The following is a 17318-nucleotide window of genomic DNA, read 5'->3' as shown; positions in this document are numbered from 1 at the left end:
GTGGATGCACACAGTGAAGACACACTGAAACAGAAGCAGAGTCCGGAAGTGATTATGTAGAGAAAGGGAGACACCTAAGGTGAGAGTGGAAGGTGTGGGAGGGACGTGAGGCAACAGTGACCTACTTGTCCTGATGTATCAATGGTTTAAATCAAGACCAGTTGGCATGCGCGTGTGTTTTTCTCCACCTACATCCAGCAACAGGTGCAGAGGAGCTCAAATTAACATGACAAAGGGTTGTAGGAAGAGAGAACAATGAAGCTGAAGGTGTGTGGTGATAAGAAGTGATGGCCCATGGAAGCTGAGTGTGCAGAACTCAGATTGTGTGTGTGTGTGTGTGTGTGTGTGTGTGTGTGTGTGTGTGTGTGAGAGAGAGAGACAGAGACAGAGACAGAGACAGAGACAGACAGACACACACACACACAGAGACAGAGAGAGACAGAGACAGAGACAGACAGACAGACACAGAGAGAGAGAGAGAGAGAGAGAGAGAGAGAGAGAGAGAGAGAGAGAGAGAAGAGAGAGAGGTCTAAGGTTATAGATAGAGACATGGCTTAGGATATGTCCACAAGTGACTGAGACAGCAGAGAATAGACTGGGAAGTGGAGACTTTTCTTAAAACTGAAAATGTAGAGGCTAGAAGAAGCACCACCATGGATACGAAGTTTCCAGATTATAGGCCATGCTTGCCAGATGGTATTCTTTAATGGACACCGTAGGGGTCTGTAGTTAGCTCCTATAGGAAGAGGCAGATCCTGAAAACATAATTATTTTCCTTTAAACATTTTAAAAATTAACTTATTTCATGCCCAGGGGTGTTTTGCCTTCATATGAATGTGTACCACATTCATACCTGGTACTTGTGGAGGCCAGAAGAGGGCATCAGATCTGAACTGGAGTTACAGATGGCTGTGAGTTGCCATGTGGGTGTTAGGGACTGAACCTGGGTCCTCTGCAAGAGCAGCAAGCACTCTTAACTGCTAAGCCATCTTTCCAGTCCCAAGTAGTGTTATTTTAAGGAATTTGTCCATTTCACTGATCTTTCCCTCTGCCCAGCTTTATTGCTTTCAATTTGTTTACAACAAATGGTCTTTGTCATGACATATTTGGATTATATGAGATGAATAGATATTTAGTACACTTTGTGTTAGTATATTTCCGTTGCTGCGATAAAACACCACAGCCAAAGCAACTTACAGGAGGAGCTGACTTGGGTTTATGAGAGATAAGAGTTCATCATGGCAGGAAGCCCGGCAGCATTCTGCATTTTATACAAACCAGATCCTTGAAACCTTGTTATTTCAAATTCACAAAGAACAGTTAGTTTCTTGCTGGCAAATTACCTTTTCTTCCACTTATATGAGCTTGTACATTATTGTCAACTGAATACACGATATGTGATTGTAAATGCTATTATCATGCCTGTCTTTGGAGAAAAGTGGCCGATTTGACAATAAACTTTTATAATAGTGACTGCTATTCAATACAGAGTGAAAAACATCACCTTCATGTCTGGGGGGTCAAAATGTTCTTGCTCTACCTACAGTAAGTTTCTTCAGTCATTTTAATGGTGTGATCCAATTATGTTGATATATTGATAGCAAAGCGCCTTTTTGTATTTATTTTATTGAATGAAATAATTATTTATTTGCATCATTAAATCTAATACCGCCACCAATTTTCCCCTTCACCTACTTAGTGAGCCATTCCCCAGCCCCTGTTCTTCTGAAATGTCCTACCTTTGCTCACATCAAGCAACTTCCATGGCTTTGTCCTTGGCATGTCACTGACAGGCAGAGTTCTATAGAGAATAACATGATGAACATTTATCTTTGTCTGGCTTTTTAATAACTCAATATTTTTTTTATCATAGTTGAACAGATTTTTATTATGATGCAAAAAAGTAGCCCTTTGTTTTCAAAGATAGACATCATATTAAACTCAGTTTTCTCCATTCTTATGTTTATTTTTTTCTTTTACTGTGCATGGATTCCAAAATAGTATGTCCTGTACATATCCATAAAAACTGTGGTACTGTTATCTTTGTTTTTGCATGTGTATGCATATCAATATGCCCATGTGTGTGCATGTGTATGTGTATGTGCTAGCCTACGCACTTGTGTGGAGGCTAGAAGTTGACACCTGGTGTCTTTGTCACTTCTCACCTTATTTTTGAAACAGAGCCCTGACACTAACCCTGGACCTTGCCGATTTGCTTAGTCTGGCTGTTCAGCAAGGCCCTGGGACCTTCCTGCCTCCCCAAGCATGTCACCACACTCATCTCTTTCACGTGGCTGCTGGGATCTGAACTCATGGCCTCATGCTTTTCCAGCAAGTACTTTACTGAATGAATCATCTCCCCAACTCCCCGATGTTAATATTTTTAAAAGTTTAAATGCTACGATAATTGTATATAAGAAATAATATAGGGGGGCTGGAGAGATGGCTCAGAGGTTAAGAACACTGGCTGTTCTTCCAGAGGTCCTGAGTTCAATTCCCGGCAACCACATGGTGGCTCACAACCATTTGTAACGAGATCTGGTGCCCTCTCCTGGCATGCAGGCGTACATGGAGGCAGAATGTTGTACACATAATAAATAAATCTCTTTAAAAAAAAAAAAAAAAAAAAAAAAAAAAAAAAAAAAAAAAAAAAGAAGTAATATAGGAATCCCTGAACTCATCACCTGCTTTCTCCTGGTGGTGACATCTTGAAACTTGTAGTGCCATGATTATAATCAGAAAGCTAGACAGACAGTGAGGCAGGGAGCCTGTCACCCAAAGTGTCCCTCGTTCCTCTTGTACAGCCACACCCACTTACCTCCAACGCAAACCCTTCTTTAACCACTGATGATCAGGGATTCATTCCCATTCCGATATTTTTGTCACTTCAAGAATGTTATATAAATGGAATTATGAGGATGTGTAACCCTTGGGACTAGGATGACAGGTGTGTGGTATTACTTGTTATAATGTTCTTCAGTTTTCTCCATGTTGTGGAATGTTTCCAGAAGTTTTTCAAGGCTGAATAATACTTCACTGCATTAATTTGCCACACTTTGCTTCTTGATTCATCCATCATCGAACACTTGGGATGCTTCTGTGTTTTAGATAGTATGAATAATATTGATATGAATGTGATGTTTGAATCTCCGATTTAAGTCATTTTTGGCATATGTTAATTCTCTATTATAACATTGAAATATCTGAGACTATTAACTTAAAAAGGGAAAACGTTAACTGTTACTCACAGTTCTGGAGATTCCAGTCCAAGATTGAGTGACCCCATTTCTTAGGGACTCTGGAAAGAGCCACTCACTGTGAAAGAAACACACCCACTTACCTCATGGACCAAGGAGTAGAGTAAGAAAAATAAAGAAACAGATCCCATAGGAACCTTGAAAGGTGTACACTCAGTGGCCTCTCCTGAGACCTCGCCCCTTCCCAAGACCTCCTTGGGTACTAAGCACATTTCACAGGGGCCATTGAAGGAATACAACATCCAAACGATAATATATTCTAAGAAGTAGGACAGTTGAATTGTATCATAATTCTGTTTATGGTATTTGAGAAACTGTATTCTGTGTTCCGTGGCGGCTATACCACTTTGCATTGCCAACAATACACCATTTCCCAATTACTCTGCGATGGTTGTTACTTTGTTTTGTGATAGCAGCCATCCTAATGGACAGGAAGTAGTCACTCACACATGCTGGGCAAGTGCTCTATCTGATCACTGAGCTACATTCCCAGCCCCAGCATGTGACACTGTAGCAGTACCCTCTCCCAGATCATGAATATGGGATATGCTTTTATTTCTCATAGTTTTATATTTAATTTCTTTCACCAATGCTTTGTAGTTTTCATTGCACATAGTCCTTTACCTCTTTGGTTAATTGCTTAATGTTTTATTCCTTTTCATTAGTGTCATAAACACTATGCTAGTTACAGTATTATTTTGCACGTTAAGATAATAAAGACATCATTGTACTTCCCATTTGTATTGTTATCTGCTTTTCCCCTTCAAATTTGTATTTCTCATGTTTGTCCATGATGATAGAAGTGGCTGTAACTTTCACTATGATGTAGTATTCCAGTGTTTGTACCACGCATTCTGTTGAGATAAAGGTTGCTTGCATCTCAGGAATGCTATGAGCATCTGTGTGCACATCTTTTTGACATGTGTTCCTCTTCATGGTGTGTACCTAGGAGGGGGGCGCCTCTGACAAAGGTTATGCATTGTTTGATTGGAACGATATGGCTCCTGTCTTCAGGAGACTCCGTGACAGTGGGATCCCTCTAGATGCCACCACCAGCTTTAGTGTCATGGGATTCAGGTAGCAAGCCACTCAAGCCTAGACTTGGAAACACACTTCCTGTCTGTTTCTCCCAGCGGTTGCATCTTGTAGACAGCTCTCCCTCCTTCCTTGGTCCCCTCCTGCACATCTGGATTTTCTTGCCCTCACCAGTTGTCATCATCACCACCTAATGGCTGATGATTATTGATGCTTCCTATTTCCAGACACCGTCGTGCTTTCTAAGCATAATGTAAGTAACAGAGGTTATTTCTATTTTACACTCAACAAGACCAAAGCCTAAAACAAATGAAATACTGCTCAGGGTCACTAGTTTGCATTCAAACTCAGGCTTGTAAGCTCCCAACTCCCTGGCTTCATATTGCATTTCTCTGTTATGTTTTCTTATTTTCTTTTGGGGTGTGTGTGTGTGTGTGTGTGTGTGTGTGTGTGTGTGTGTGTGTGCTGCTGGGGACTGAACCCGAAGCCTTGTGCTTACTGGGTCAGTGCTCTATCACTGGGCTACAACCTCAGCCCCTTAGTTTTAATTTGCAAAAAGAAAGCATAGTGATGTAATTATCTGGATATTATTTATGTAACATCTGTTCTGATTAGTTTTTTTTGTCAACTTGACACAAGTCATCTGGGAAGAGGGAATCTCAACTGAGAAAGTGCCCCTATCAGATTGGCCTGAAGGTAAGCCCACGGATCATTTTCTTGATTAATGATTGATGTGGGAGGGCTTAGTTTACTGTGGGCCGTGCTGTGCCTAGGTAGGTGGTCCTGGCTTGTACTAGAAAGCAAACAAAGCAAGCCAGTAAGCAGTATTCCTTCATGGTCTCTGCATCTGTTCATGCCTCCAGGTTGTTGCCTGGGGTTCTTGCCCTGACTTTATGATAAACTGCAAGCTGGGAGATGAAATAGACCCTTTACATCCCAAGTAACTCTTGGTCACAGTCTTTATCACAGCAATAGAAACATTAATAGGACAATATCAAAGAAAAATCAAGATAGCTTGAGATAAAAATCACTGTATTGTCGTTTAAAATCCTGAAGTACTAACTGTGGCTCAAGACAATGTGTTCATCCATTTATTGTCTTTCGCCTAGCTTTAAACACATTAACATGGAAGCATTATTAAAAATGTGACAGCCGGACTGGAGGGAAGGCTCAGTAGTTATGAGTGTGTCCTGTTCTTCAAGAGGTCCAGGGTTTGGTTCCCAGCACCTACCAGCTGCTCATAACTGTAACTCCTGGGGATCTGATGCCTCTTCTGGCCTTTGCAGGCACTACATTCGTATACTCATACACACAGGCGTATGTATATACACATACTTTAAAATATAAAGAAAACCTTAAAAATATGAAAGTATGCCACGTGTAACTCATTATTTGTACATTCAAATTTTTCTTATGGATGCCTTTTGCATATAGTTGCTCTTTCTTTCTTTCTTTCTTTCTTCCTTCCTTCCTTCCTTCCTTCCTTTCTTTTTTTGATAATTAGTATTGTGTCTTTAGCATTTCTCATACCGTGTGATCTTCATAATGACTTGAGTAGATTGTGATACAATTTCAATCATTCTCCTATTGTTAGCTATATATGCATAAATCATTTTCAAAGAACATTTTCTTGCCTATTGTTTTTTTCTTTCATTTGCATTATTTTCTTAGGATAAAAGACTTGGGGGGAAATTGCCAGGCCCACGGGCTGATCCTTTTTCTGATTTGTGATACTGATCAGTATCTGATCAGGACCATTTGAAGTCAACAGCACAGTCTCTGTGGAGATATCTTCCTGTTATGCCCATTAATTGTCTACAGTTGATGTTAATTAGAAGTTCATTTGTGTAATGCCCTGACTTCTTATCACCCTCTAGGCTCATTCTACTGGCTATGTGGTTTGCTCTGGTGCATGACCCTACATTTAACTGAGATTTATACTCCAACAGCTGAGAGTGCTCAGTGTACATTTTTACTGCTGAATTAATTATAATTTAAAAACTCCTTCTGGAAAACAGTAATTCAGTAGCATTGAAAAACCCAGAGGACAAAATGGAGTGAAATAGAAGAAAAAAAGATCACGGAGGCCTAGAAGATAAAGGACACTTGCATGCCATGCTCATGGCCTCTGTCTTATGGTGCTCACACTGCTAAGCTGCTAACAGTCACATCTGTGCATCCAGGTGGCCCAGCAGAGCCCTCAGCCAGGGACTCGCGATTTGCACAACTGAGTCTGAACAATTCACAACACTACTCGTTATATACACACACGTGCCAAGTGGAGCGTCCTGTCTCTCATTTCATTTTTGTCCTTGTTGTTCTCGGTTCAGCCAGCAAAACTTGATGCTATATGGAGCACTCTGAAGTGAGCCTCCTTTAATGCTTCACGGCCTCTGTAGAGTTCTCATGATCTCCCATTCCCTGGTGCCAGGACCCTGATAGGCAGCTTCCTATTCATGGAAAAAGCATGCATATATATATGTATATATGTATATGTATATATATATACTAGACACATTAAAGGTGTGTATATCAGAATTTTATGTATATACATATGTGTGTATATACATATGCATATACATACATATATATACATATATACATATATACATATATATACATATATACATATACATATACATATATACATATATACATACATACATACATACATATATATATATATATATATATATATATATATATATATATATATATATATATATACTCTTGATGGGGAATGAAGACAATATTCTATTGTATATTGGTGTTTTTTTTTTTCAGAGATACCAAACTTAAGATATTAAGCAATGACTTCAGGCCTCCTATTTGTGAATTCTTGGTGACTCATTTTGAGTGTGAGTGTTTGTTTATTCCCTGATCTCACACTCAGGGGAGGTAAGTGTCCCACGTTGCTGGCCCTTTGGCTGAGTCCACCTGCCCTTTGCACCAGTGAGGCTGGCTTCACCCTGCTTAGGTTTGTGTAACTTCCTCCTTCCTCCACTGGGTAATTGCCCTGTCTATCAAACCAGGACATGAATATCTTTGCTCTTTAGCTCCTTTTCTTACAAAGGTCTTCTGGCCCATGGTCCTCTGGGCAGTGGCCACAGGGTAATACTGACATGCAGAAGAGATGTTGATGGCCCTCCCGTCACACCAGTTGGCTACGCCGATTTGCTGGTTTTTGCTTCTTCATTGAAATAGATGCTTCAACGATGTCCTCGGCTGCAGTATTGGCTCATTGTGGTGATGACTGTGGTCCTGTAGCCTGGCTGCATCACTTCTAGAGGATTGTGTCTCCCATTCCAGACTGGTCCTAGGTACTTCCTATGCTGACGCTGTTGCTGAGAAGGACTGAGGAGCAGCGGCCTCTGCTATTTCTCATTTAGGAGACAGGTTTGGCTCACAGGTGTCAAAGTTTGCATCACTTGAATGGCCTCCTTAGCTTCCCCCGGAATGTTTGCAGGTTCCCTGCACACCTGTATTTCCCTGAGTTTTCTGGTTGGTATCTTTTATTTGCTAAACTTGTGCTACTCCCCCCCCCCCCACTTTGAGCTAGGTATTACCACCATAGCCTCTGTCTCTGGACTTTCCGGGCCACAGGTCTTTATTTATGACCCTTGTCACTACCACTTTGCACAGTGACGGTGCTGAGAGTGTAGGGACACATACACTCCGTGTCATGCTCTGTAAGATAGATTTGCATATGAGTGACATGATCTGTGTACCGCCTTCACAGTTGATTTGTGTGCTTTTTTAAAAGCATACTTTCCTAAACATAGCAACAATAAGTACATATCCCATTCACAATAAAATGTTAACTATAACACCTTTGCTTTTAAACCTTTTGTTTTAATTGGATGAGTCAAATAGGAGGAAAGGTATTGAGTCCCTCTGAAGCGGCTCCTGGAAACAGGCTGATTTGAACAGATGCTTAAATGACTCTGTTCCTACAGCACTTTATATATAATTGTATAAGCCTCCCCAAGTGTTCTGCTAAGAGGGGATATTTGAAGGTAGTTACATTTGTCAAGGGGGAGAACACTGATGTCCTGGACTGAGGTGGTTCAGTGGTAAAGCACCTGCCTCACAAGCCTGAGGACCCAAGTTCAAATCCCCAGGACCTACATAAAGCCAGGTGTGGTAGCCATCATCTGTGGTGGAGATCATCTACGATCTAAGCACTCCTGTGGCTATATGGGAGGCAAAGACAGGAAAACCTAGGGAAGTTTCTAGGCCAGTTATCCTGATATTGACCGTGGGAAACAACAAAGAAACAATGTCTCAAACAGAGTGAGAGGCAAGGGCTGACATCCAAGCTTGTCCTCTGACCTTCACACTCACACTGTGGTGCACACGTGCTTGCAATCACATCCATGAATACACACACACACACACACACACACACACACACACACACACACACACACACGAGATAGAGTGTTGACATCCTATAAGTAAACTAGAAGGCTATCTTTTCAATTAGTGTTATGAATACTGGGGGAAAAGTCAGTAAAGACTGTTCTCATAGGCACTCATATGACCTTTGTGCCAGGGTTGGGAGAGAATATTTATCTTTGATCTATGATTTTTTGTTATGATTTATGATTTTAGTAAATGACTTTATTTTCATAGAATATCTGTTACCTGTTGACAATTTAACGCATGGGAACAATGTACTTTGGTCACATCCACTTCTACTTCCTTTTCATTCCTCCTAGACATTCCCGATACATCTGTCTTCTTATGACACATCCTCTCTCTTTTGGTGACCTACTGAGTTCAATTAGTGCTGCCTCTTGGGATGTTCACTGATCTTTTTGGCTTGGGCATTTTCAGGTCTTGTGCAGGTAACTAGAGTTGCCGTGACTCCATGAATGCCATGGCTGTGCCATGTCCAGCAGACGGCGCCCCTCTCCATCCTACATTCTTGCTTCCCCCTCTTCCTTAATGTTCCCTGAGCCTTGGTGGTGGTGGTGGTGGTGGTGGTATTGACATAGATGTGCCATTCAGGATTGAGCATTCAATAGTAACTTATTCTCAACACTTTGACTGGCTATGCATCTGTATTAACTGTAGACCTCTGCAGAGAGAAGCTTCTTTGGCCAAAGTTGAGGGCAACACCAACCTAGTATAGAAACACAGTAGGATAACATCTAAGTATAGAAGGCAGGAGGACAACATGTCCATTTAGGAAGATAGCAGTGGTAGGTTCTCCCCTTGGGCATCTGACCTACTGAGATATGGGCTTTTGATTAGTTTTATTTATTTATTTTTTTGAAGATAAATAAGCAGGCCTCCAGTGCAATCCAAAAGCGGTTGGTTACTCCCATAACCTTTGTGCCGCTACTGCACAAGTGGAAAAATCTTGCCTGGCAGGCTAGTATCACGGCAGTCAGGGTTTGCTGCTGGGTAATTCCATCTATGTTTTCACTCCCTCTGCATAGCACCTCCCAGTACCATGCAAACTAGCTCATAGGGCTAAAATTTTTGGATCAGTTTCAGCTTGATTTATCTATGAAAAATTTTTTATAGGAGAAATCTGTAAAATATTCATCATCATTTGGGATAACAGTAGTATTGTAATACTCGTGAAGACGATAGCCTGGGTGCCCCACAGGTAAGTTTGAATCTTGGCTCTTTTATTTGCTAAATGATCCTCAACCACTTAAGTTTGTAACCATTGTCTTCTGTTTTTAGAATTTCAGTAAAAAATTAAAATATAATTACATCGTTCCCCTTGTTCCTGTCCTCTCTCCAAGATCCCCCATGTCCCCCTCTTAATTCTTCCCAAATTGATTCGTGTCCTTTTTGGACTATTGGTGATATACATAATATATATATATATATATATATATATATATATATATATATATATATATATATATAAATGCATAAATATGTAAATACAACCTGCTGACTATGTTTAGTGTGGTTTGTGTGTATATGATTTTGGGACTGATCATTTTGTATTGAATACCAGTTAGGGGGCTCATTTCTGGGAGAGACTAATTTTTCCTTTCTCAGCAGTCATGGCTTGATTGCTAAACTGGTCGATAATGATACCAACTTGACAGATTTCTTAAAGAATTAACTGAGGCAGCACAGATAAACAGCACGTGTTCCTGGTATATGACAAGCATTCAGTGCACAGAAGCATGCATTTCTGGCAACAGCAATAGAATCTGTTGGTGCAATTGACTGATGCTTGTTAAATCAAGGTATTATTTTATTCTGTTTAAGTCTTTATTTTCCCTATTCTGTAGATGGTTATACAATATGGATAAGAAAAAAAGCCCATAAGATTTGACTTATCTCAATATGAAAAAATGTACTGACCAAAAAAAAATGCTAGAGCTAGTATTTAGATGCATATCAGTCTGATTTAAATCTTTCCCCCACCTGAAACTCAGTATTCAATCTTCTCAGTAAAATTTATGTGGTTAAAAAAAAAAAAAAAGGTTCAAATCTGACCACCAGGTGGCGCTGACCAAGGTTCCATTTATAGGGGAATTATTTGGCACCTTCCTAGTGGATGAAATAGCTAAAAGAGAGGGAATGTATTTGCTCTGGAAGGGATCCTGTCTCACATAGCACTTGTGGAAACACTTCTCACTGTTTGGGGACTTCTATCTTTAGTTCAACAAATGTAATCCATTTTAATACGAACTGAAATAAAATCTAGTTTAATAGTTTTCATGATAACTCAGCTTAACCTGACTTTCATTAGTTAAAATACGTTAGAGTCCTGAAACTTGAAAGCTATGGTAGAGATGGCAGGTAGCCCTCCGCCTACCAAGTAGAGGAAGGGCATCTATTTCGTTGGTCTTGAAGGAATTAAAGGGCGGCATTTCATAGACACAGCTTGACTGAATCACGGGGAGCATGCTGTCACTCAATATGCCGTTGAAAATAGCACTTATAGAGAGTGTTTTTCCTGGCCTGTCAGTCTTGGTCATTTATGCAGTTCCCAAGTTTGCAAAATGTGTTCCCCTAAGTCATGTCATTAATTTGTAACATTTTTGTGTCAGTTGCAATTATAAAAATGGCAGTTCTCACACTTGAACCCTGCTTGGAACATTTGTAGTTTCGATTTGTCAACCATCTGTCTTATAATGTTGACAGAGTAAACATGAGACGAGAACACACACTCCGACTTATCAAGGATCATCAGGTTTCTCAGAGTTTAGGTCACATGCGGCATTTTAACTTCATCACTCAGCAATCATGCATTGCCACATATTTTAATAAACAAACATTGAGAATGAATAATAAGCGAATGTGAACTTCTTAATACAAGGTACAGATCTGAGTGCTGGTGGGGTGGCAGGTCGGCTTCTACATGATAGCTTACATGGCTACATAGTCTCTGCTGTCTGAGAGGCTTGTAATACAGTTGGAAAATCAGGAGCATTCACAGCAAACTGAAATAGTACAGGAATTAAGTGGTAAGGTATCCAGGAAGTTTCAACTGTGTTCTACCTGGATGCTGCAAAAGGTGAGCGCAGTCGCAAGCTTGAAGACGATTTTTTTTTTTTTTTTTAGATAGGATTTCTCTGTGAAACAGTTCTGACTGTCCTGGATCTCACTCTGTAGACCAGGCTGGTCTCAAACTCACAGAGCCTGCCTCTGCCTCCGCAGTGCTGGGATTAAAGGCGAGGACCACCACCAACATGGGCACCAGAGAGGTTTACACAGAGGCAGTGTATGGGTTACCCTTTCAGTGTGAGAGAGATGGTAAAAGAAGATGACTTTTCAACTGGGCAGGAAACAGATGATAAAGTGCAGTAAACAGAGGCGATGAGGGTGGCAGCCCAGCCTAGTGGTGCGTGTGGGCTGGAGGAAGCAGGGAGGTGAAGAAGGGAAGAAACTCCAGCTTTGCAGCCGAGACCACGCGCCTTCCCGATGGAGTACTGAACTCCATGGTAGGGGGTCATCTCTTCTGGTGCCCATTTCAACTTTTAAACAGGAGGAATATGTTGATCAACGTCACTGGCAGGTGAATGAAATATTTCATATTAAGCAGGGAAGCTCTGGGAAGGAGAGTTGGAAACAGAATTCCGGAAAGGTGGTGACCTGTCCAGGGTCACCGAACTGCTCAATTGACAACTCATGGGGCAGGTCAGTCATGCTCACGAGATTTTTTTTTCCTTTGGCTTGAGCTCTGTTACTGTTTTCATTTATACTGTCTGAGCATCGGTGAGTTCCTCTGCCAAAAGATGGCCAGGAACACTAACAAAAGGGATTGGAAAAAAACTCATTATTTCCCCCCCTTCTTGATGATAGCTCTTTTTTAAGGATTAAAATAAATGACATCAGAGCTGACATGAAGTTTCAAAGTCATTTAGCTACAATCTTTGGAATGTTTTCTGATCCCAGTTGTCAAAAGAGTTGTGTACAACTCTAACACGCAATATAGGAGTTACTATTAGGAAGGCTGTGTTTTTTTCAGACCTAGCATGCATTTGGCTTTTGAGAAGAAACAACTAATCCACTTACAGGGATATGTACAGAGTATGTCCAGCCAATTAAATACTTTTCTTGGTCTAGAAACACAGCCCCCCTCTTTAATGATGACCTGGTTGGAAAGGAGCCTTGGCCTTCAGGTGGGTGGGCTAGGTTCTTTTTAGTCCCATGACAGATCTTTGAGGACATTTTCAGAGTGCCCCATCAGCAGGGCAAGTTTAAGGACTGAGCTAAAATTCAGAGCCAATGACTAAGAGTTGCTAAGTTATTATTAGGATCCAGAAGATATGAAATGGCTTGGGGTTCAGCTTTAGATGGCTCAGGAGTTCGCTCCCAAAGATCTGTGATATCCACTGGGGTACTTAAGGCACACTTGCCTCCTGGATGTCCTTGAAAAGAAGAGAGGAGAGCAAGATAATGTGTGATGTTTGGGTCTTGAATATTAATGTCATAGAGAACAATTGCTAGTGATTTGAATGACAGATCAAGGCAGGAGCGCGGGTGGTTTGGCAAGGGAACATGAGATGGTGTCTGGTCTACCTGACTCAAACTTCACGGCCAACACAGTGACTGAGAATGGGCCCCTCACATTCTCATGCTGCTGCCTCTTCTATGGAAGTCTGAGCTCTTGGATCTTATACAAAGGACTGTGAAGGCTCTCAGAGAAGCGTGTCCCCACTGTTGCTGTAAAAAATCACCACACTCAGTGATTTGAAACTATGCACTCTCATAACCTGCAGACTTGAAGTCTGAAGTAGGTACCAGAGTGATTGATGCTCCTGCCCATCAATCAGGAGACAACTCACAGCTTCTAAAGGTTCTTGGCTTGGAGCTTCTTTCTTTATCTTCAAAGCCAGCAATGCCACGTCTTCCAAGCTGTATCTGACTTATGTTTCTGTCTTTCAAGGCCTCTGATTCTGCCTTCTATTGAGTATCTTTTTGATGGCTTACCTTGGGCCTGCCTTACTTTTCCAGCATAATCCCCCCATCTCAAGGTCCTTCATTTAATTGCATCAAATAAGTCCTTTCTGCCATGTAAGATGTTACATCTCCAGGTTCTGCGGTCGAGAACATGGCCATTTGTATGTGTGTGTGTGTGTGTATGTGTGTGTGTGTGTGTGTGTGTGTGTGCACGTGCACTCCAGTGTGCACTATCTCTTGGTCACAACATGAAGCCTGTTATTTTTTCTCTCTGTCTGTGTATTTGTATGTGTATTGTCTATGTGTTGGTGTGGGCATGTGCATGTGTACAGGTGGGTGTATGTGTATGTAGGGGCCAGAGGTTGATATCTAATGTTCTTTCTGATTATTTTCCACCTTATTTTTTGAGTCATGGTCACTCACTGAAGCTCCATGGACTTGGCTAGGCTGGCTGACCAGTAAACTCTAGGGATCTATCCACTTCTTCCTCCCTGACCAATGAACTCCAGGGATCTACCCACCTCTTCCTCCCTGACCAATGAACCCCAGGGATCTACCCACCTCTTCCTCCCTGACCAATGAACTCCAGGGATCTACCCACCTCTTCCTCCCTGACCAATGAACTCCAGGGATCTACCCACCTCTCCCACCCTGACCAGTGAACTCCAGGATCTACCCACTTTTCCTCCCTGACTAATGAACTCCAGGGATCTATCCACCTCTTCCTCCTAGCAGAGATTACAGGTTTGAGCTGCTGTACCTGACCTTTGCATGAGGAATGTGAATGTGAACTCCAGCTTGCCTGACAAGCACTTTCTCTCCTAAGCCATCTCCCTGTCCCCAATGGTCATCTTTATTCTAGATCACCACAGTGTGGCTTCACTCATCAATAACTTCCCCAGTTGTGAATAAGTCTTCTCTCTCAATGGCACAAGCAGCATCAGGACCACAGATGCTTCCAAAGGCACCATGCGCCTGTGGACACTGCCAGTCCTCCAGACTGAGGTGGTGATGTCTTTATTATTGCCTCTACTACCGACAGGGCCACATTTTCTCCTTCGTCTTGGACTCGGATCTGAGTCTGAGATGGAAGCTAGCAGACAAGCTGAGCCCCAGCATTCTACTCCGTGAACAACTGCATCTCACCTCCAACATTGGTCCTCTGGTCTTGAGTTGGTGTTTTTTTTTCTCTGTCTCCTTGTGGTCAGCCTGTCTCAGGAGGCTCCCCTGTCCTTCTTATACTACCAGCCTGCTTCTAGGCTCAGATATGTCAGAACCTCAGTATAAACACAGCTGGGACTCGGACTGCCACATCACTCACGCTTTCCTGTGGATCCTGTCCCAAGTGTTTACATTCCATGCTCAACTCTGGAGGAAAGAGTCAATGCTGCTTCTCATTGTTCATGAGTTTTTACCTGGTGTGGGTTGAGCATCTGGATTTGATTGGAGGCCGTTTGTGCTAACTTAGCCCTTCCTATTAATTTTGTGAAGGATTACTATTGAAATACATAATTTAGTAACTTCAGCTTTTACAAGTATGCCGCCGAGTGCCGGACCACGTAGGGTGGAGCTGGATTTATTACTGTTGGAAAGGAAATCTTTGATTGTGCTCCTTCCCGCTGCTGTTGATTCATTTTGTACCAGAGCGTGTGAAATTGGAGCTACAAAAAATATTTACTCCTCTCCCCTGATCTCGTTGGAATAGATGTTTTCACTTCATGAAATAAAGAGTGAGGACATTTTTGCGAATTTCAATGTATTTTTAATGAGTTTTGATTCTCACGGTGCAATGTATTAATATTTTACATGCCCTCCCAGGAAACGCATGAATCTGAGATGGGACACTGGCTTCAGCTTGTCCAACAGGAACACATGGTCACTGTGTTCAGGGTAGGAGAACCTGATCTTCAGGTCCTCCGGCTTTGAAGACTGGTCCAGGCTGAAGGGGTTGGTGGAGGTGGGGGCGGGGAGGGCAGGTTTCCTGCTCTTCATTTGGTGACAAGGTCTCGGTTTCATGTGACTTTGGAGGTGCATGAGTCTTTAAAAACTAATAAAAGGAAGGGAGGTGGGGTGTGGCAGGGTGGGAGACGTCCGGCCCTCAGAGGCCAGGAGAGGTACATATCCCATCGGCCTTCCCATTGCTAGCCAAGATTTACCTTTTGGTTTTACCATTTCTCATTCAGAAGGATTGTTGGGCTGGGGAGCCAGCTCTGCCAGTGGAGTGCGTGCTGGACAAGCATGGCGAGCCAAGTTGGAGCCTCAGAACCCACGTAAAATGTTGGGTGTGGCGCATGTCTTATAGTTTCAGTGCAGGTGGATCCCTGGGTCTCTGTGGCCAGCTGGCCTAGCCTGCCTGGCAAGTTCCAGTCAGGGGGAAACTCTTTCATAAGACAAGGTGGATAGCTCCTGAGGAAGGGCACCCGAGGCTGGCCTCTGGCCTCCACAAGCGTCCAATTGCACACACAGAAACATGCACCCCCCCCACATGAACACACACACACACACACACACACACGAGAGAGAGAGAGAGAGAGAGAGAGAGAGAGAGAGAGAGAGAGAGAAAGAGAGAGAGAGAGAGAGAGAGAGAGAGAGGGGAGAGAGAGACTGCTAAGCATAATTAGGCTTAGTCATAATTGAATACAGTTCCTGATAGCCTGAAAATGTATTTAAATTTTTTCCTTTTATTGAAAATAATTTTTTTCCATACAACATATTCTGATTATGGTTTTCCCTCCCCTAACTCCTTCAGGATCCTCCCAACTTCCCCTTAACATCTGAACCCATAACCACCCTTTCTGTCTCTCCTTAGAAAACAAACAGGCATGTGAACAACAATAATAAAATAAGATAAAACAAACTGGAATATGACAAAACAAACAAACAAAGAGTCAAAGAAAAGCACAAGAAACATATAGACATAGACAGACAGACACACAGACACACAGACACATACACACACATGCATACAGATTTGTACACACAGGAATCCCATTGAAACACAGGACCAGAAGCCATAATATATACATACACAAAGGATTTGTAAGGTTAAAAAAGGAAACCTCTGATAAAGCACCATGAGACAAGGGACCTCCAGAGATGCCACCGAGTTCATGCTGCGTCGGCATCTACTGCTGGGCCTGGGGCCTGCCCTTAAGAGTGCTTTGTGTACCCAGTGAAACTCCGCTGGAGAAAAGCTTTTTTTTTTTCATTTTCGAGTGGCTGTCAATTGGAGACAGCTTCTGAGTTAGGGACGGGGGCTTGTGTCCACTTCTCCTCTCAACCCTGGGACCCCATCTGGCATAGACTGGTGAGGGCCTGTGCATGCTGCCACGGTCTCTGTGAGTTCATATGCGTGTCATTATGTATGTCGTTCCTACTGTGTGTAGAAAGCCTTGCTTCCTCAGTGTCCTCCAGCCCCTCTGCTCTGACCTTCTTTCCATCTCTTCCTTTGAAGAGCTCCCCTGAAGAGGGATTCGATAGAGACATCCCATTTAGGACTGAGTGTTCCATGGTCTCTCGCTCTCTGCACACTGTCTTGCTGTGGGTCTCTGTATTTGTTCCCATCTACGCAGAGGAAGCTTCTTTGATGATGGCTGAACAAGGCCCTGATTCACGAGTCAAGCAGAATGTTGTTAAGAG

This window comes from Peromyscus californicus, unplaced genomic scaffold (assembly GCF_007827085.1).
Source record: "Peromyscus californicus insignis strain IS unplaced genomic scaffold, ASM782708v3 Scaffold_12__1_contigs__length_115047231, whole genome shotgun sequence".
Lineage (NCBI taxonomy): Eukaryota > Metazoa > Chordata > Mammalia > Rodentia > Cricetidae > Peromyscus > Peromyscus californicus.
The sequence above is the reverse complement of the archived record's forward strand: the minus strand, read 5'-3'. Positions refer to the sequence as shown.